At 39.8% G+C, this 21260-nt stretch overlaps 1 long non-coding RNA gene across 1 annotated transcript in view; it reads left to right on the top strand.

The window, feature by feature from the left end:
* LOC110341191 overlaps positions 1–19468 on the top strand; it is a 74821-nt gene extending 55353 nt beyond the window's left edge. Inside the window, exons 3-4 of the long non-coding RNA XR_002383069.1 lie at positions 18169–18300; positions 18947–19468. This is a non-coding gene — a long non-coding RNA (uncharacterized LOC110341191). The remainder of the gene's footprint in view (positions 1–18168; positions 18301–18946) is intronic.
* The last annotated feature ends 1792 nt before the right edge of the window (positions 19469–21260 follow it).

Raw genomic sequence — 21260 nt, 5'->3', positions numbered from 1 at the left:
ACAATTTCAGAGGTTAAACCATTATCTTCATAGTGGGACATGGCAGCATGCAGGCAGATATAATGCTGGAGAAGGAGCTCCAAGAGTCCTATATCTTGAGCTGGAGGCAACAGGAAGTGAACTGGGACACTGGGTGGGGCTTGAGCATAAGAGACCTCAAAGCCTATCCCCAGGGCCTCCAATAAGGCTGTAACTATTGCAACAAAACCACATCCCCTAATAGTGCCTCTCCTTGTGAACTTCTGGAGGCCTATTTCATTCAAACTAGCACAACATCTAACTAAACAGATTGGAGACAAGGCAAGAAGAGGTGACAATGAAAATAAGTTCAGGTGTGAGTTTACCTGTCTACCTACAGCAAGGTTAAGTGCTAAGCATGATCACTTAATGAACTTAAGCACTTCACGTATTACCAGAATGAGTATCTGTGTCCTTCCTTTCCAAGGGCAAATAACATCTCTACAAGAGAGTGTTATGACAAACAGCACCTTACTTGAGCCATCAAACTTCCATCATCAGTAATGGGCAACTCTGAAAGTGTGTACCTCCCAATGTTTCACACAGAGAAACACAGTATCACCTGTGTAATGTCCTTGTCAAAATGTTCAACCTGGCTCTATTTATTTGAGAATCAAATCATACAAACCTCCATTGTGGGTTTTTAAATTTTCTTTTTCTTTTTATAAATTTTTACTTAATTTAGAAACAATCTTATTTTACATAGCAACCCAGTTCCCTCTCCCTCCTATCCTCCCATGCCCCCTACCAACTTCCCCATCCCACTCCCTATCCACTCCCCAGGGAGAGTGAGGCCTTCCATGGGAGATCATCAAAGTCTGTCATATCATTTGGGGCAGGGCATAGGCCCTTCCCTTTGTATCTAGGCTGAGAGAGTATCTGTCGATGGGAATGGGCTCCCACAGTCCATTTGTATACTAGGGATAAATAGTGGCTCCACAGCCAGAGGCCCCATAGACTGCCCAGGCCTCCTAACTGAGGGGGCCTGATTCAGTCCAATTCTGGTTCCCCAGCTTTATGACTGGTATTCTGTGAGCTCCCCCTTGCTCAGGTCAACTGCTTCTGTCAGTTTCCCCAGTATGGTCTTGACCCCTTTGCTCATCATTCCTCCCTCTCTACAACTAGATTCCAGGATATCAGCTCAGTGCTTAGCTGTGAATCTCTGCTTAGGCTTCCATCATCTACTGGATGAAGGTTGGCATTTAAGGTAGTCATCAATCTCATTATAGGGTAAGGGTATTTAAGGTAGCCTCTCCACTATTGCTTAGATTCTTAGTTGGGGTCATCTTTGTGAATTTGTGGCCATTTCTCTAGTGCCAGATCTCTTTAAATCTATAATGGCTCCCTCTATTAAGGATATCTTTTTCTTTGCTCTCCTCTATTCTTTCCCCAACTCAATCTTCCTGATCCCTCATGTTTTCCTTCCCCTCCTCCACTCCCCTCCTCTTTCTGCTACCTCCCTTCCCCCTCCCCCATGCTCCCAATTTGCTCAGGAGATCTTGTTCCTTTCCCCTTCTCTGGGAGACCATGTATGTCTCTCTTAGGTTCCTCCTTGCTTCCTAGTTTCTCTGGAGGTATGGATTGTAGGCTGGTAATCCTTTGCTCTATGTCTGATATCTATATATGAGTGAATACATAACATGTTTGTGTTTCTGTGTCTGGGTTACCTCACTCAGGATGGTTTCTTCTTGTTACATCCATATACCTGCGAATTTCAAGATTTCATTTTTTTCCTCCTTTGTGTAAATGTACCATATTTTCTTTATCCATTCTTCAGTTGAGCAATGTTTTTATTAAGAAAATGTCACCTCCTGGAATGAAGGCAAGGGGACTGTCTTAAGGAGATGGAGTGACAAATTATAGCATGGGTTGTGTGGGTTATTTTTCTATTGCTGTGATAAAACAACATGACCTAGGCAACTTGTGGAAGTGTATTTGGGGTTACAGTTCCAGAGAGTTAGATTCTGTTCATCACCATTGTGGTGGGGAAGCGTGGTTGCAGGCAGGCATGGTGGTTAGAGCACCAGTCTGAGCTCACATCCTCAAACATGGAGCAGGAAACAGAACAAACTGAGAATGGTATGAGGCTTTTAAAATTCAGAGCACACCAGTGATGTACCTCCTTTAGCAATGCCAGACATTTCTAGCCTTCTGAAATAGTACCACCAACTAGGACACCAAATATTCAAATGATTGGAGAGTATTTGGGACATTTATCATATATACAACCACTGTGTGTTGGGGAAGTCCTGTGTATATGTCAATAAAGCACTGTTGGTCAATAGGGAAGCAAGATAGGTGGGACTAGGAGTCCAGGAGTACTCTGGGTAGGAGAAACACAGGGAGTCAAGATGTAACCGCCATAGGGATAAGAAGCCTGGAAACTTCTCCAGTAAGAGAAATACTTAGATTAACAATTATGGGATAAATACTTAAATCAGAGCTAGCCAGTAACAAACAAGCAAAGCCAACAGCTTCATAATTAATACAGCATCTTGTGTTATTTGGGGACTACAACATGGCAGAGCCAAGGCGACTGGCAGGGGGAAAAGCCAAAGCAGCAGACAAGGAAAAGCCTTCCCTCTACAACTGTGGCCATCATTTGTTCTAGCATTAAAAAGTCTTCTAGCTACAAGGCCAGTTATGGACTTATTAAAGAGATTATATACTTGATATTATTGTTTAATAAATTTTGAATTTCTGGAGAATGATATTGGTATTTTTGGTATATATAAAAGGATTTCTTCAAGGAATAAATATTCAGATATTTAGATGTATTTTCATTATGTAGCAGATATGTATGAAATTTTATAGAGATTGATGTATGGTATGTATACATCTTAAACAGAGAAGAAACATGAAAAAGAGAAAGCATATATATTAGTCAGCTTTCCAATACTATTAAAAGTAACAGAGACAATTAAGTTATAAAGGGAGAAGCTTTACTTCCATAGTTGTAGAAGTTTTAGCAATTGATTGAAACAATTGCTTTCATACTTGTAGCGAATTCACATCAGGAGTGCTTCCAATGGGAAACTTCTCACCTCATGGTCAGAAGTGATAAAGGAAGAAGCCAATGGTTTTACTGTGTCCCTAAGGACAGAGTTTTAGTGACCTAGAGCCTCCTTAGATTTCATTTCTTATGGTTTCAGCACCTTCTAATTGAATCATTTAGGAAACAAGCCTTACAAGTTATGTGTGCGCGTGTATGCGTGCGCATTTGTGCATGCGTGTGTGTGTGTGTGTGTGTGTGTGTGTGTGTGTGTGTTATGCGTTGGTCCAATGTTTGCCCTTTCCACACCTCCTGAAGAGACCAGGAGGTTGAGGCCTTCTGTTTGATGCATTCCTGGTAAAAGCATTATTTCTAGGAATGCATTGTCTACAGTTCCTACTCAGATGTCCTATTTTACCACAGTTAAAGCACGTGGCATCTTTATGTCTGTTAAAATTCTTGGAGATTGCCTTCCCTACCCAGGCCTCTCTATCATCACGGGTAGGGTATTTGGCATCTTGGTGCCTCCTCAAGCCTGTAGAAATAGCTTCACCTACCCAAGCTCCCGTATCCTGACTTTTACATTCCAGGTTCGCTGTATATAGGACCCATTCCTCCAATGGTGCTGATCTTATTTTTTGGTTAAACGTTTCAACATTATGCTCCACTTTTTCTATTCTGTCTGTTGAACACATTTTTCCTGAAAGTAATTCAATGTTGTGTTCCGTCTCTTTAAACCTGTTTGTCAGACCTACATTATAATTTTTAATATCCTGAATATTTTCTACCAAACCTTCCTTATTATCCTGGAAGGAATTTTGCATTTCCTGAGTTCTTTGTACTAGGATTTCAAAACTATCCTGCGATGACTGTATGACCTGTATAAGTTTTGCCCTATTTTTGAGCCATTTCTTTAGCAAAATTATATTGATTATGAAACTAATAATCACCATCGTGGGTAGGAAGTACCTTTCAGGTAGGTCCTCAATCCTTTCTAAAATCCCATCCATACAAAATACAAGAAAATTCTTAACATCCTGCATTGTTTTCTTTTTTTCTTTTTTGCTTGTTTTTTTTTTTTGTTTGTTTGTTTTTTTGTTTTTTTTTTTTTTACGAGACAGGGTTTCTCTGTATTGTTTTGGAGGCTGTCGGTCCAGCCTGGCCTCAAACTCACAGAGATCCGCCTGCCTCTGCCTCCCGAGTGCTGGGATTTAAAGGCGTGCGCCACCACCGCCCAGCCTTAACATCCTGCATTGTAATGTTAGCTGTTGACATTGCATAAAGCAGTTAAGTTTGTTACCAGTGGAGTTTAATTCAGGCCGAAATCAGCAGGCTGCCGGCATAAAGACAACATGTACTCGTCATATGCAGACTGAACCTGTGTGTCAGCGTAAGCACCCTCCCCAAGAATCTTGTCTTGGGGTACTTCATGACCGTTCTTTAATTCCTGAATCTCTAAGGCTTTCGCCTCTTGCTTCCATAAAGCTCTCCATTGAATTTGACAAGAATTTTCGAGCACTGCCGAGGTTAATTGGGCCCAGTCTTTTGGGGTTACTTTATTTACAGTGGCCCATGATGTTAGGAGCTCTCTGACATAGGGAGAATGAAGACCATATGGCTAGGAGTCCAAGAGGACTCTGGGAAGGAGAAACACAGAAAGTCAAGATGTAACACCATGGGGTAGGAAGCCCGGAAACCTCTCTGGTAAGAGAAATACTTAGATTAGCAATTATGGGATAAATACTTAAGTCAGAGCTAGCCAGTAAGAAACAAGCAAGGCCAACAGCTTCATAATTAATATAGCCTCCTGTGTGTTTATTTGGGACTGATGTGGCTCTGGAACCAGGCTGGCGGGAAGGCTTCCCTTTACAGTTATGTGTGTTAATTTAGGTGAATGCTCTTGTGACTTCAACTGTACTTGTGTATGCAGGTGCATATGTGTGCTTATGCAAGTGGACTCAAATGACAAAGTGTGGTATTATTCTCAGGTACCATTCTCTCTCTCCTTTACTTCTCTCTTCTTTTGAGACAGGGTTTTTTACTGGCCTGGAGTTCATCCATCTATAAGAATTAGAGTACCTTGCCACCAAGCCCCAGGGCCCCATGTATCTCCACATCTGTAGCACTGAGATTACAAGTATGTGCCATGACACTCAACTTTTCCAAATGGGTTCTGTTGATGTAACTCATGATTCCAAGGCAAGCAATTTACCTGCTGAGCTGTCTCTTCAGCACTACAAAGGCCTTTGAGGGATGGTTTAAAACCCGTATAATAGCAGCCCATATAGTAAGTGATTGCCAGTCATGAATCTAGATGAATGCAGTAGAGTAGGTACTCATTATAAAAGCCTTCAACCATTCTCGTGGGCTTGACAGCTTTAAAAATAAGTTTTTGGTAAAAAGGACATACTGTAAGAGTAATCTTAATTTAAAATCTATAAGGAAGAAGCAAGTAAGGAGCCTGGAAAAGTGCAAACACCTCAACATTGTCTCTTCTATGCTTGAAAATGAGAAGCACTGAGTGAAAGCATGAATACAATTTGAAATCTCATTTCATGAGCTGTGTGGGGAAGTGGATGAAGGTGAGACAGCACAGCTTCTTGGGAAAATAGCACTTCTTAATGGAAAAAGCTCATTTTCAGATAATAGGAGGTTAGTATTTCTAATGTTAAATTCTTATAAAACTAATCACTGTGATAAGATAAAAAATAAAAATTCAAAGTTTGCTGTGAGTTACTGTCTCAGTAATATCAAATAACTTTCTAGCAAGTATGTTAAATGACATGGTGACAGATAATATCAGACAACAAAATAAAATTCAGGCTAGCAAGTTGGCTCAGTAGATAATGACAGTTGGGCATGCGCCTGATGGCTTGATTCAATCCAGAAGAGAATCAACCCATGAGATATGATCTGTAATCTCTCCACCGGCACTGTGGGGTGTGCCCACTTGCATTCACAGACATATATACATACACATACAAAATAAATGAGTTAAAAATTTTAAAGTGTATGGAAATTATAAAGTTATGTAAATTAGCCTAAACTGAAAAGAGAATTGATTCAACAGTTACCACGAGCCAAATAAAACCACACTTACTTGATATTGAACCTTCATAGCATGCACAAAGCTATAGGTTCAAATCCCTAGTACCCCATAAACTGGTCCTGTATATATCTGTAATCCCATCTCCCAGTGTTAGGGAGTTGGAGGAAGGTTAATCAGGTCAAGGTCACTCTTGGCTACATAGTGACTTTGAGACATGCCTGGGCGAAAGAAGAAATAAAGAATGGAAGGAAGGCTAGAGAGAAGGAGAGAGGGACAGGAAGGATGAAAGGAAGGGGGGAAGGAAAGAAAGACAAATGAAAGAGAAAAAAACACAACACATCTGTGAGGGACCTAATGCTAGGAACAACAAGTATGTGCATACAACCTTCTACCAGTAAGGACCCAACTCAACATCATCCCTTTATAAATAGAATCCAGAAGCCAGTGTGAAATGTCTTCATTTTCTTTAGTCTAGAAGAGATTTGCCTGGACTTGACTGTACTGGATTCCTGTCCTTTTCTAATTTTCTTCACTTCTTTCATCCCTACTGGTGATCACTTCTACCTTATCCAAGAGCAGTGGTTCTCAAACTTCCTCATACTCTTTAATACAGTTCCTTGTGGTGACCCCAACCATAAAATTATTTCATTGGTACTCCACAACTCTAATTATGCTACTGTTATGAATCATAACATAAATACTGATATGCAGGATATCTGATGTATGACCTCAAATGGGCCATGACCCACAGATTGAGAACTACTGCCCTAGAGCCTTGACTGAATTCATGATCATCATTCATAGCTCAGAACCAACAACATACCGAAGTTAAAGGAAAATGCTGGACTCTGTTAAACAGAGTCATTATGAACTTTATCCCAGAAAGAATGACTGCCATCAAAAGAACAAATAACAAATGCTGGAGAGAATACAGAAAAAGAGGTTTGTTCTCTTATTCACTGCTGGTAGGAATGTAAATTAGTCTAGACACTGTGGAAATCAGTGACAAGGCTAAAGACATTTCGCCAAGAGAAGGAAGGATGCCTGAGAAAAATGCAAGGAACTGATTATGAGAGACATGGGCTATCTGCACTGAGAGCTACTTGGAAGTGATTCATTCTAGCCCCAAATAGGAGTCTTTAAGAGTGAAAAAGCAGATGGCCATCCCTTGAAGTGAGAGGGGGGAGGGAAAGAGAGTAAAACACAAGGGATTCAAAGCCTTTCATTTCCCATCTCCTTCCTTTGTAGTACAAAAAATGGAAGGAATTAATCAAGTCTTTGCAGGGTGCATATATGGCCTGGTGATGGTGGTGTGTTCAACCATAACAATGAGATTTTATTTAGGTTCCAGCAGGTGCCCATTGAGGGAAAGTGTGGGGACACCAGACCTTGAGCAGAAACCCACTTCCCCTTTGGCCTGGGAGCAGGCATCTATGTATTGTTTACTGAAAACAATTCAGTGCTTTAAAGCTTGATAGGGCTCAGATAGGGCTGGCTCACTAAAATACCATGCCTTCCACACCTCCTATGGCTAGATGCCTCTTCCTGCCCCCTGTGGTGTCTCCCCGATTCTGGGGCCGGAGATTAAACCACCAGCCAGGAGGGTGAGAAGTGGAAAGAATGGTATGTAAATGGATGGCAAAAGTCCTTAAAAAGGGAAGCTCCTTTTTCTTAGAGAGACTTCTCCTGAGATTTCTCCTGAGAGCTCTCCTAAACTGACTTGGGAAGATAAAGTTTTCTTAAAGCAACCGACCGGTCTCTGTGTCATCTATCCCGACCACCTCGCTACATTCTCGGATGCAGGCCACACAGCAGGTGCGACAGGAAAGAAACACTTATTTCAGATTTATCAAATAATTTCTAAGCCAATTGCCTTATCGCAGATTTGAGATGCTTGTGAAAACCATGCACATCACCCGATTACATTATTCATCCCAAATGTACATCAAGCATGAAGAGTTACATTACTTAAACTCATTGCAGAAATAAATTGCTGGCAAGGTCTCAGCCCTCAGAATCCAGGCTGGCACTACCTGCTCAGTTATGTGTCAGTTGGTATCTTTCAGGTTAGGGTGGATTAAAGTGTTTAGCAGCATGACCCCTGCTCATAGGTTATATCCCCAAAGGCAGACAATTTCACCTTTGTGGGCCTGGGCAATTATCCTTCCTCAGGCCTTTTGCTCTTGCTCTGATTGTCCAGTGAGTGAGGAGGGCCAAGGTCACAGGGTGAACTGGCATGTAGAATAGGATCAGTACTGGAGAGGTAATAGTGCAGTGTAATCTAAAAGTAAGAATTTGTGGCCATTGAGATGGCTTAGTGGGTAAAGGCCCTTCTTGTCAAGTCTGTCCACTGAGTGCAAGCCCCAGGACCTGCTTAGTGAAAGGAGAGAGATAATTCCTGTAAGCTGTCTTCTGTCCTCCAAACTTGGGCTTTGGTACATGAACGCACATGCACACGCACACACACTCACACATACAGAGGCACAGAACACACACTCACACACACACACATACAAGCCACAGAACACACATGAACACACACACACATGAACACACATACACAGGCACAGAACACACATGAACACACACACTCACACACATACAAGGCACAGAACACACATGAACACACATACTCACACATACACAGGCACAGAACACACACTCACACACCAAATGAATAAAATAAATGTAAAATGGAATTGAAACCTGAACTTTGCCAGGTTTAATGGCACAAAAAATCTCAGTGTAGGGAGACAGGCAAAAAGATTTGTTAGTTGAAGTGAGCTTAGTATACTTAGGGAGCTATCTTTAATTTAAATTTTATTGTGAAGAACTTGAAAGTTAAGGAAATCACACCCTGCATGCCTTTAATTCCAGCACTGGGAAGGCGGAGGCAGGCAGATCTTTGTGAGTTCAAAACCAGCCTCATCTACAGAGCTAGTTCCAGAACACCTAGGGATGTTACACAGAGAAACCTGTCTCAAAACAACAACAACAACAACAACAACAACAAAACAAAGAAAAGGAAAAGAAAAGAAAATCGCACACCAAAGTTAAGCAGACCAAAGTCTATGCCTCCCATTGATCTCTGTACAGTTAGACTCCCTATTCTAAAACTGGATCTTCACGTTGGATTTTATGCTTACACTATCAAATACATTTTTATGCATATACCCACCACACAAAACAAAACATCATGGCAGAGTTGAAATTATAAAAACAACTTATACCATCTTTCATGACTTAAATATCTTTTACCTTCATTCCGTCCTTCCTCATCACCTAATATTTAGTTTTTCTTGTTCTCCTTCTCAAATGTTATATTGAGCTCACAACATGAGCATTTGTTGGCACATGTGTATATATTGTATATTTCTTATTGCTTTTAAAGAAATAAATATCTGAAGGAAATAAAGCTAAGACTATGGATGCCTTCAAGGACTGGGAACTTCATTTTACAAAGCACATTCTCTTCCATTATCACTGTGACCATAATCTCCCACTGAATTAAATGTGATGACTGCTGGGGTGAGCAGGTGTGAGTGAGATTCACACAGTACATTAAATAAGCCTCATTAGGTTTTGTCCTGAAGTTCATTTATTCCAGCAAGTTATGGGCATGATCACAGAATATTTGACTCAAGGTAGGTTGTTCTGAAGTGCCTGACATACTCAGAAAAGAAAGAGGTCTGTTATGTTTGCTACCAGAATGTGGGAGGATGGCTGGTTCCTTCCTTCCAGGAGGTTCTGTGAATGAAAGTTCCCAGGAGAAGCTACATATTTAAGTTGGAACATTCAGCAAGGCTGATTGACTGAATGGAACACCAATGACTGAGGAGATGGTAGAATGTTACTAGTGTAGAATCTAACTAGAGTTTACCTTGAGTTATCTTTAGGCCTTGAAAGAACCATTCCTTGCTCACTACTTCCATGTCTAACCTATTATCCTGTGACTAACAGATAAAAGTCTCTTGGAATGTATTAACCTAACAAGCAAGAGTGGGAAGGGTGACTTGAGATAGCATTTAAGGCCAATAACGGAAATTTCTCAAGCTTTGATGTTACTGCCTACTCCATGTTTCTACCAAGGTATTTGAAAAGTGATTTATGACTTTTTGTTCTTGTTGTTCTGTTGCTATAAGAACCTGATGAAACTGCTTCCACATTCAAATGTGGTATTTGAGGTAACTTGAAATCATGTTCCCAGCCATAGTCACTCATATTTGGATCCAGTGATTTCCCTGGCCTTCCATGTTTTCCATCTGAGAAGCTGGAGAGGTTTCTGGAGCATTCTGCCATCCCTTTCCTGTGAGTCACAAAATCACTGAGAACTCCACTCTGCTTTGCAGAGGTTTTACTAAGGAGTGCCATGGGTCTCCCCACCTAACTCTCAGACATGACAAATAACCCAGGCAAAAAAAGACTAATCAAGGCTGTCTCTTATAGAGGCACTGTTGATGTGTTCTCCCAGCAGCAGTTCTGTGAAGAGCAAATCCCTATTTCATCACCAGTTAATGCCCAGAATTAGTAATAGTTATATGGCAACTACTAATGAGTAATGAGTAGACTCCCCATGAACTCTGTGCCTCCTTAACTCTTTCTAGTTCTTGTTCACCTGGCAGCAGCTTTCTACCCTCCCCCACAACACACTGGCATTTAACATAGATTCAAATCTGTGTGGGAGTGGTGTGTGTGTGTGTGTGTGTGTGTGTGTGTGTGTGTGTGTGTGAGTCAGAGGACAACCTCAAGTTCTGGTACTTGTCTTCTATCATGTATGAGACTGGTGTCTTATGCACTACTGTGTTCTCCAGGTTGGCTGGCTCAAGAGCTTCCAGGATTCGCCTGTTTCTACTTCCCATATAATGTGGAGATGCTAGGATTGCAGACCTACATGCTGCAGTACCAGACTGTACATGCATTACATGGCCCTAACTCATGTCCTCATATTTTCATGGCAAGCACTTCCCCACAGAACCATCTCTCCACCCCTCATGTACTTTTTCAAGCTCTGTTTGAAATGTTAGCTGTTCTAGTTATTTTCCATAAAAGAGAATCATGGCTCATCCATTTCACAAGAAAATGAACAGTTTCTATTCTGTGCTTAGTTTTTGATGAGTATAGATACTCTGAATAGTTAATTCTACAAATTGTTCCCACTTTGTAGGACGTCTGACCATCTAGCATGGCATATGGAAAGCTGGTGACACAGTTGGCAAAAAGTGATTGGGGATGTCCTTCTGTATATTATGAATGTATATTTCTCTTATTGGTTGATGAATAAAGTTGTTTCAGCCAGTGGGCAGGCAGGATTTAGTCAGGCAGAAAATCTAAACAGGGATAGAGAAAAGTAGTAGGTGGAGTCACAGAAATGCCATGTAGCTGCTGAGGAAGCAAGAGACACATGTATCACTAGTAAGCCAAGACCACATGGAGATACACAGATTAATATAAATGAGTTAATAATTTAAAGAGAGCTAGTCAATAAGAAGCCAGAGTCATTGGCCAAGCAGTTTATAATTTATACAAATCTCTGTGTGTTTATTTGGGACTAAACAGCTGTGGAACTGGGTGGGCTAGAAACTTCAATTTACAAGAAAGAGTTCCTTAAAGACACAAGAAAAGATGAAAGAGAGAATTTATTACAACATAGAATAATAAAGCAACTACTAAATAGTTCTCAGAGAAGGAGCAGCTTAGCTGAGATGGAATTTCCTGTATAGCAGTTAATGGGTTAATTATTTACTCTTATTGTGGGATTGAGTAAACCTTACTTGAAGGAACAAGTGGACCTCTCATTATCTTGTTGGGAAGTAAATTTTTTAGCATTAGTTGTTTGCCTTGAGACTATATTTGGATAAATCTCTGTGGGTTATTATGTTAAGGGCTCCAGTTGTCAATATATCACACAACTTCCTAGCTAGCAGGCTTCCAGCAATTGTGATCAGATTGTTAAAATGCATGATTTTGCTTTTACATGTAGCCTTTTGTCTCAACAGTTAGTACAAGCAATTTAGTATAAGTAGATTTTAAGGGAAAATACTTTTTCTTTTTGTTAATTTAAAATAGAAGCAATCTTATTTTATGTATCAATCCCAGTTCTCTCTCCCTCCCATCCTCCCATGCTCCCCTCCACTGGCTCCCATCCTATCTCCTTTCTGCTCCCCAGGGAGGGTGAGGCATTCCAGGGAAAAGAATTTTAAAACTTCAATACAACCATTAGATTTTTCTAACCCAAATGAATAGTGTCTTAGTCAGTGTTTCTATTACTGTGAAGAAATACCATGACCACAGAAACTTTTATAAATAAAACATCTAATTGTAATGGCTTGGTTATAGTTCAGAAGTTCAGTCCATTATCATCATGGTGGGACATGGCATTGTGCAGGCAGATATGCTATTGAAGAAGTAGCTGAGAGTCCTACACCTTGTAGGCAACAAGGAATAGTCTGTCTCAATAGACATGGCTTAAACATATATGAGACCTCAAAGCCTGCCTCCATAGTAGCACATTTCTTCCAACAAGGCTACACTTACTCCAATAAGGCCATGCCTCTTAATAGTGCCACTCCCTTTGAGATTGTGCAAGCCAGTCACATTAAGACTGCCACAAATAGAATCTTTGAAATCCATTTTCAGTCTTTCCAAACTTCTTTTGCAGTTTTTTTGTGTGTCTGTCTCTTTCTCTCTCATAGTATACAGTATGCATAAATAGAGATGTATGCATATACACATATGTACACACACATGTCTCATATAAGGTTCTGTTGTATTGAAGCTTTTTCCTCTAAGTGTGACATGGCCACCACTATCATGAGGAGGAGTTACTGTGGTGACCTAAAGAAGAGTTCACACTTAAGGCAATGTAATAAGTAGAATAACATAGTGGTGGCTAGGTTTATAGTAATAAGGCTGCAATAGCCCCTCCTAAACATGGGTGTCGAAGGTGGTTTTGAGACTCCAATATGAGATTCCTGCGACCAGTACTTCCTGCTCTATCTGCCTGTAGTCTTCCTAAATTCAGGAGTTTATAGGAGGTAGAAGATTGACTAGGTGTAGGGAACTCAACATTGATGTGTTTGTCAATGAATTAGGCATACTGGGTGTGGGAATTTCTGGTGATTTTTGAGTCATCCATGATCTTATAAGTAACTATAATAAACCCACTGCTTCACCAAGCTGGGCTTGGATGGTCTCCTTTCTTTGGATTCTCAGCATCCTTTTTATATGAGTGATGAGACATTTCTTTACATCTCTCAGAACAAGTGACATTGGGATATTTCTTAAATCTATTTTATGGGTCTGAAATATATTGAGTGTGTCCCTAGAGCTTTGTTGGCTGAAAATGAGACCCCAAAGTGAGGCTTTAAGAGGATAAAACTTAATTTGCTATAATGTTTAGAGGTGGATTGATGAATGGAGCTCCATGACTGAATCCTCCCCATGTCTTGGGATTCCTTTGGCCTCTGCTGCCAACAACCTTATATGTTCTTCCAAACCTCAGTCAAAATAAACCTCCTTTGTTTTTAACTCACTCAGTCTGTAGTATTGTACTCCTGCAACAGAAAATGGACTGTTACAATCTGTAGCCTTTTTCTACAGTACAATTTTACTGTCTTTAACATTTCCTTTTGTATTAACATCAGAATATATTTCTTTTAAATTCCTTCAGTAATACAAGTGATAAAGTAAATAATCTTGAAGGAACCATGTTAGAGTGTTAAAGACTTCAAATACCAAAAATATACATATAAAAGATGACTAATAATAGCAATCATAAACAGTGGGAGAGAATGAGTCTACAGGACTTCAAAATTGAGCCAGGCATGGTGTCACACACTTGTATTCCAACTCAGTAGAGGCTGAGCAAAATATTTCAGAGTTAAAGCCAAGTCTGGGCTACATAATGAGACTTTTGTCTCAAAAAAATAAAAAGGAAAAACTAAAAAGTACATGTTTTGGTTTTCTCTCTATGAGACACAGAAAATGCTGTCTATGGGATGATAATCAATAAGGTTATTTTACTTTCTGACATAGTTAGTTGGTCAGAATACTGAATGTGAAGGAGAAATCCTTGATGCCAGATGAAGCATCTTATTAGCAAAGTCAAGGAGCAATGACAATTTTGACCCAGTATGTCATTTATGCCTTGCTTGAACTTTAAAAACGTGTCTTATTTATTAACAACAACTTTCAAAACCTTCACATTTATAGCTACTTTGGGTTATATTTTACCAGAAATTGTGACTTAAATGAGCATGATCTTGGCCATAAATACTGTCCTTGTGGTTAATAGGTTTTCTTTCTAGAATGTATATCAAAAGTTCTTCCATGTTCACTGGACAACTATATTAAATTATAACATCAGAGGAGGGGAGAGAGATGAAGAGGATAGGAGAGATTGAAAACTGGTTGGCTTTTCCATGCTATTCAAGAACACAAGACAACAATGTGTGGTGGTTACTGTAGGTAGACTGTTAACTTGAAGGGATCTAAGATTACCTAGGAGAAAATCTCTGGATGTGTCATGGATGAAGTGGAATAACCTGCTCTAAGTGTAGGCAGCACCATTCCATAAATTACAGTTCTGGAATGAGAGCATAACTTCAAAATTCATGTCTCTGCTTTCTGATTGTGAATGGAGTGTGAACCATCTGCCTCACATTGCTGCCTCCATGCCTTCCCTACAATGATGGGCTATATCTTCAAATTATGAACAACTAGGTCACCTACTCTTCTTTCGTCAGGTAATGATTTTATTTTTGTTTTGTCTATTTATTATTTATTTTAATGAATAAGCCCATGAGTAAAGAGAATGAAAGATAAATTAGAAAGTTCTGGAAGGTAGAGAATATTGGAAGTTTAAGTGGTTTTTTTTGTCAAAAACAAACAAAAAAGAGCAGTCAAGAATATTCAGGAGGTGAAGTATAGGAAAGAGGTATTGTTCAGTGTGAAGTAGAATTTGTAGACTGGAAAGGGTAGGGGAGCTGAGTGTTAGAAGTGCAGGGGATGGCTGCCCCCAGTTTGGAGACACTTTATTGTCTGTGTCTCAATTAGACAATGATCTCAAGGGGAAGACAGACCCACATGTCACAGTAGAGAGAAATATGGAAGCCCCAGAAAAACAACCTTCACAGCTCTCTGTGTGCACAGTTAATCATGAAGTAGCAGACACATAAAGAAAAACATCTGTATAAAAAAGAAAAACCAAGATAGAGAGGATTGATCCAAGAATAAATCAAAACTAAGGAATACACAACTGCTTGAAACTGTAAGTACTTCCCAGATCTTTGGTACACTCCTGTAATGTCAGCACTCAGGAAATTGAGGCAGAAGGATCACATGTTTGAAACCTACATAGGCTACATAGTAATACCTAGTCACCACTATCTTTAGAAAAATCACAGAAAGCCTTGAATAGGAAGAGTTCTTCCAGACATCCAGCATTCAAAGACTGGGGTAAAAGCAACAGACAAATATGAAGAACATTTGGAAGAAATAAAGATTAAGGAATTAGTTTGTAGAGCAAATATAACAGTAACAATTCTAGAAAACAAAGAGATGATCAGAGAAAGAATAGAAGGCATTTCCCCCGAGCTGAGAGAAATATCTTCATATTCAAAGACTGAATAACATTTTAGAACAGCAAAGAGAAACAGGTTGTTTAAGGTATAACCTGGAGAAGATAGTGACCCACAAACAAATGAGAATTTTGGGTTTTGTTAGACTTACCTTCATTAGAAATGGCTCTTTGAAGATGTCTAGAGACAAAATTATAACAAATTTAGTTTTGAAATATAAATGACTTCTTTATTCTAGAATCAGGCAATACTTCATTCCAAAAATAATAATCCCAGCAAGATTGGTGGGTCCAATATCTTGGTGGTTTAAAGAATTAAAAGACAGGAAAATAGCTCAGAGCAAAGTGAAAGTAAAGTTAGTCTTCTTGAGCAGAGGAGTGGGTACCAGAGATGGGTGCAGCTGATTCTAGGGGGACCTGGATTTTATTTGGGTTTCTGTTGTCCCACCTGTATATGTTTTTGTTGTTGTTCTGATATGTTTAGAAGTCTATTTTGGTGCAAAAACTGAGGCTTTTTTCTGCCAGTGAGCATGGACATAATTGTCATAGGCCCCCATCTTTGTGTATGAGCTCAGAATAAGTTAAAATAAGGGACCTTTGCTTTGATGCACTGGTGTAGAAACAATGTGCTTTGGCTTGGATCAGAATGGATCCCAACCCTGTCTTTTCTGCATGGTGTAATGTAGGGAAAAATCACTGCAGATGAAGGGAAATGGCCTACTTTTCAGGTAAGTAGAAATTTATTGCTGGGAACAAAATAGTGTGTGTGAGAGGGGAGGTGTTATTTCCCTATCTGTGTTCTTGGAGCACACAGGTTAACTGAATTTTTTTTCCTCTGGAAAGTAGTACAGAATAAGGCTAGGGAGAGCAGAAACAGCAACTAAAATTATAGTGACCATTTCAAAGATTACTGAGATCTCTTGGTTTTTAAGACACAGGTTGGCTAGACTTTCCTCCTTTTGTTTTAAACAGGCTTCTTGAAAAGTATAATTTATTTATTTATTTATTTTGGGGTTTTTGAGATAGGGTATAGGGTTTCTCTGTGTTGCTTTGGAGCCTGTCCTGCTCTTTAGACCAGGCTGGCTTCAAACTCACAGAGATTTGCTTGCCTCTGCCTACCAAGGGCTAGAATTAAAGGTGTGTGCCACGAATGCCCATCTGAAAGTAAAATTTAGTAAGGAGGCATTTTATACATGTGACTTTGGTTTTCTTTGCCCTTGGCTGCCGGGTTTACTGTAGGAACTTAGTGAAAGACAGTGGTATCAGCGGGCCATGATAACTTGTGCGTGTAGTGCTAGCATTCAGAAGGCTGAGGCAGAAGGATCCCAAGCTGGAGTCAGCAGGAGATGCATAGTGAAACCTGTCTCAAACCAAGAAAACAACAAACAAAAACAGTGGTCCCTCAGAGACTTTCACGAAAACATTAAAGTAATAGCATCAGATTCCTTGGGAACATTCATCAAGATTGGGGTGGTGTGAAAGAAAATGGCCCCCAAAGGGAGTGGCACTGTTAGGAGGCATGGCCTTGATGATGGACTAAACCCCTGAAAATATAAGTCACCCCAATTAAATGTTTTTCCTTTATAAGAGTTGCAGTGGTCATGGTGTGTCTTCACCGCAATAGAAATGCTCACTGATACAGAAGTTGGTACCAGGGATTATTGCTTTCAAAGACCTGTCTATGCTTTTGTTTGGAGAAATTTGGTATTTTGGGCTAAGAAAGCAGTGGGATGCTTTAAGCTGCATGGTGAGCTCTAGGTCAACCTTGGTTACCCTCAAAGAACAGGAAAGAAGAAAATAACAACAGTTGATGGGCCATAAGCTAGAATCTTAATAAATACAGAGACATAATTGGCTAAATCTGAAAAGAGGGATAGCAGAAGAGGATGTTTGTATTAGAAAATTCTGAATTGTTTCCAAAATGGAGAACTGGTACTGTATCCTAGATATAAATAACTAAAGTGATATAAACAATTTCAAACAAGGCCACAGGCCAGGTCTGTGGGCTAGATTCCTAGTGTACTGAGTACCTTTAATTACACATAGACAAGACCAGGCTCTCAGTTTACTGTGCTATATTATCTTGAGAAGGTCTTACTTGTGTATAGCCCATTCTGAAATTTATACCCCCTGCCTCTTCTGTAGGCTTTGGTGCTTTCAAGTCTGAGTTAGAAGGAGGAAGCGGTTACTCTCTCTACTGGCAACTAACAAGTGAAAGTGCTGAGTTCTGTAAACCTTGAGTGAGGAGAGGTGGGATGGGGTACATCATTTTTATGGCAAGTTTGTCTGCTTCATTTTTTCATACACAACTATAAATTTTCATTTGTGATCACGTGTCTTTGATAAAAATAAATGAAATAAGACTCAGAGAAGAATGAGGGTGTGATAATTTTCACCTTAGGCAATTCTTATGTGAGTTAAGTAGGGAGACAGATGAGAGAAATGTCAGGAAGTAAATAGGAGAGAAAGGGTTTCATAATTAGACCCAGATATGACTTTACTCCAGGGTGTCCCTCTCTCTGTTCCTGACAGGCAGACCTTCTGCACACTTGGGACCTGTTATTTACACTTTAACCTGGCTGCTGGAAATGCTGAAGAGTGTCTGGTATCAAGTGATGTGGATGCTCTTTAGAGTCACGGCTACGGGCTGATTCATACGTCATGGTGGGTGCACTGAAAACAGGCAGTCGCATATCCACAAGCTTGAAGGGCACTGGGAATGGATCTGCCCCTCAGAATCAGCCACTCATAACAACAGGGACTAAGACTGCAGGATTGCGTGTTTAAAAGAATGTGATATGAATTGTAGCTTTTACTCTGGCTGGAGACTTGGCATTTAGATTCTAGCCAAGGAGAGACTTCCAGATAAACAAGCACACATAACAGACTGTTGTTTCATCCAGCAAGCATTGATTAGGTACTAGTGAGATGGTTCAGCTGGTAAAGGTACTTGTTGCTAAGCTTAACAACCTGAGATCAATCCCTGGAACCTACATGCTGGAAGAAGACTCCCACAGATTTTCCTCTGACCTTCATACATGAATCATGACACCCATGTGTCCTTGGTCCCCATATGTGCAAATAAAACTAAATGCATAAATGTAATAAAAATTAAAATTAATCTAAATGGGCCTGTCAGTCATGTAGGTGAGATAATAGACCTCTGAAAGAAGCCTGTTATAGAAACATTAGAAACAGTATTGAGCCTGCGTAAAATGTGAATCAACGCATTGTCCACTCTTTAGAGTATTAATGGTAGTGGTAATGAACTCTAACTCTCGTCTGTGCTATTCTCTCTATATCTTATCAGAATTATTTTAATGAAGATTACAGGAACCCTTGAACTAAGGAGAGCTAGAAGAAGAGCCACATGAGAGATACCCTGCAAAAACCAAAGATCCTGATGCTATATAACGAATCCATGAGAAATTGTCTGCTACCAGAACTTCAGGAAAATTTCACCATCAATACTGTTGCTGATGAACATTTGAGAGAACTGACCATCCACAGAAACATCCTGGCACGAAGTACTCTCCAATTAGCTTAACTTCAGGATAACAATGAAAAAACTTAATTCTATGCATTGATTTCACCACAGAGGAAATACCCTGAAAACTCTGACTAGATGACCCAATATCACTATTAATACTGTCATATCATGGAATTCAGTGTGGTTAGACAGCAGGAAGTGAAATTTAAATGCTAAATTGAGAGCATATTCATTAAGACATACATACACCACTCCATACATAATGGTTTTAGAATTAATTTAAAGCATGTCTTGGCATTGATTGATACTAACTCTCTGGGTTTCAATTGATAGAAACAGCTTATCATTGGGTTGATATCTTTTTTTTTTTTTTTTTTTGGTTTTTACGAGATAGGGTTTCTCTGTATTGTTTTGGAGGCTATCGGTCCAGCCTGGCCTCGAACTCACAGAGATCCGCCTGCCTCTGCCTCCCGAGTGCTGGGATTTAAAGGCGTGCGCCACCACCGCCCGGCTTGGGTTGATATTTTTTGTTTGTTGTCTATACTGATGAGTTGTAGAGATAGAATCTCAGTCCAGGCTGGTCTTGAACTCCTACCTGTACCTCCCAAGGTTAAGAACTACAGGTATGTAGCTCCTCTTTCCATGGTCAACATTAATATTTTGAAAAGTTTTCTGTCTTTATTTTTTCTTTCTAATCATGATTACACTGGACCCTTGTCATAATCTTCTTTATGCATCAATCCAAGTAGAGGGAAAAGTGGGGGTGGGAAGTTACAAAAGTAATACTCTTTGGTATTGTAAATAGCACTTGCAGGAAGAAGGGAAAATGAGCTAAGCCTTCCAGAGAGAAAGAGATATTGAAAACAATTCTGCTGGGTGTGGTGGAGAGGATATTTAATCCCAGTACTTCTGAGGTAGAGGCAAGGAGATCTCTGTGAATTCAGGGCTAAACAGGTCTACACAGTGAGTTTAAAGCCAGCTAAGGCTACACAGTGAGACCCTGTCTAAAACAAAAATAATTTTTTAAATTGTTGCATTAGAAAATTGCTGCCCTAGCCTAAAAGAGACTATACTTGAGTCTTTTATTCCAAAAGTTGTGTGCAAAATTGAATGAAAAACCTTAGTATATTTTATAACATGAAAAATGGAGGCAATTGGTCCTGGGGAGATAACCCAGCAGTTAAGAGCATTTATTGCTCTTGCATAAAATCAGAGTTTGGCTGCCAGAGCCTGTGTTAGATAGTTATGATCATCTGTAAACCAGCTCTGAGAGATCTCAAACCCTTTTCTGGACTATGTGGGCATGCATGTATGCACACATTCATGCACACACATGCACACACACATACACACACATATGAGACACACACACACACACAGAGAGAGAGAGAGAGAGAGAGAGAGAGAGAGAGAGAGAGAGAGAGAGAGAGAGAGAGAGAGATACAGAATTTAGAGTAACAATTTTCTTTAAAATGCATGTGATTTATTCTGGCTAAGTCCTTAGATTGCAGCCACAGTTCAGTGCAGCTGCTGCCAATTCCTTAAAGGGTTTGCTACAAATGAGTAGCTGTAAACATCAACTTCTGTTGTCCTAAAAAAATTACAGGACTTTCCTACCATGTCTCTGAACTGAGTTTCTAGCAATTATCAAAGCAAAGCAGATTAAAGGCAAAGTTATACTTTCAGTCTTCCATTGGGAAAAGCATCAATCACATCTCCAAAAGAAGTCCCTATAGGGGAAGTTTTCTTTGGATTCTAATCACTGATGAGAATTTTGTGTTAATTTATTTGAAGAGATTCTGGACAAATCATTAAGATCTAAGTACCCTTGATAAGCTGCAGTTTCTCATTTCAGTCTACATTAATAGACTTGTCTTTCCTGGCTTATCATTAAAGTTAATAGTCCAAGTCAATACTAACTTCATTCATGTTCTCTGTTCACCCTTTTCTTCCTCCCCTCCTCTTAGAATCCAGCCTTGTGTCTGCTCCCTATCACACAGTCAGCAGGTGCTGTTAACATCACTCTTGTCTTCACCAAAAGTTCATGAGAAGTTCAGGAAATTCCTTATATATTTATTAACAGGTTCCTGTCAATAGGAGCATTTGGCTCTCTTGGAATAAAATGCTTACTGGA

The sequence above is a fragment of the Mesocricetus auratus genome, unplaced genomic scaffold (assembly GCF_017639785.1).
Source record: "Mesocricetus auratus isolate SY011 unplaced genomic scaffold, BCM_Maur_2.0 Super-Scaffold_100013, whole genome shotgun sequence".
NCBI lineage: Eukaryota > Metazoa > Chordata > Mammalia > Rodentia > Cricetidae > Mesocricetus > Mesocricetus auratus.
The sequence above is the reverse complement of the archived record's forward strand: the minus strand, read 5'-3'. Positions and strand labels throughout refer to the sequence as shown.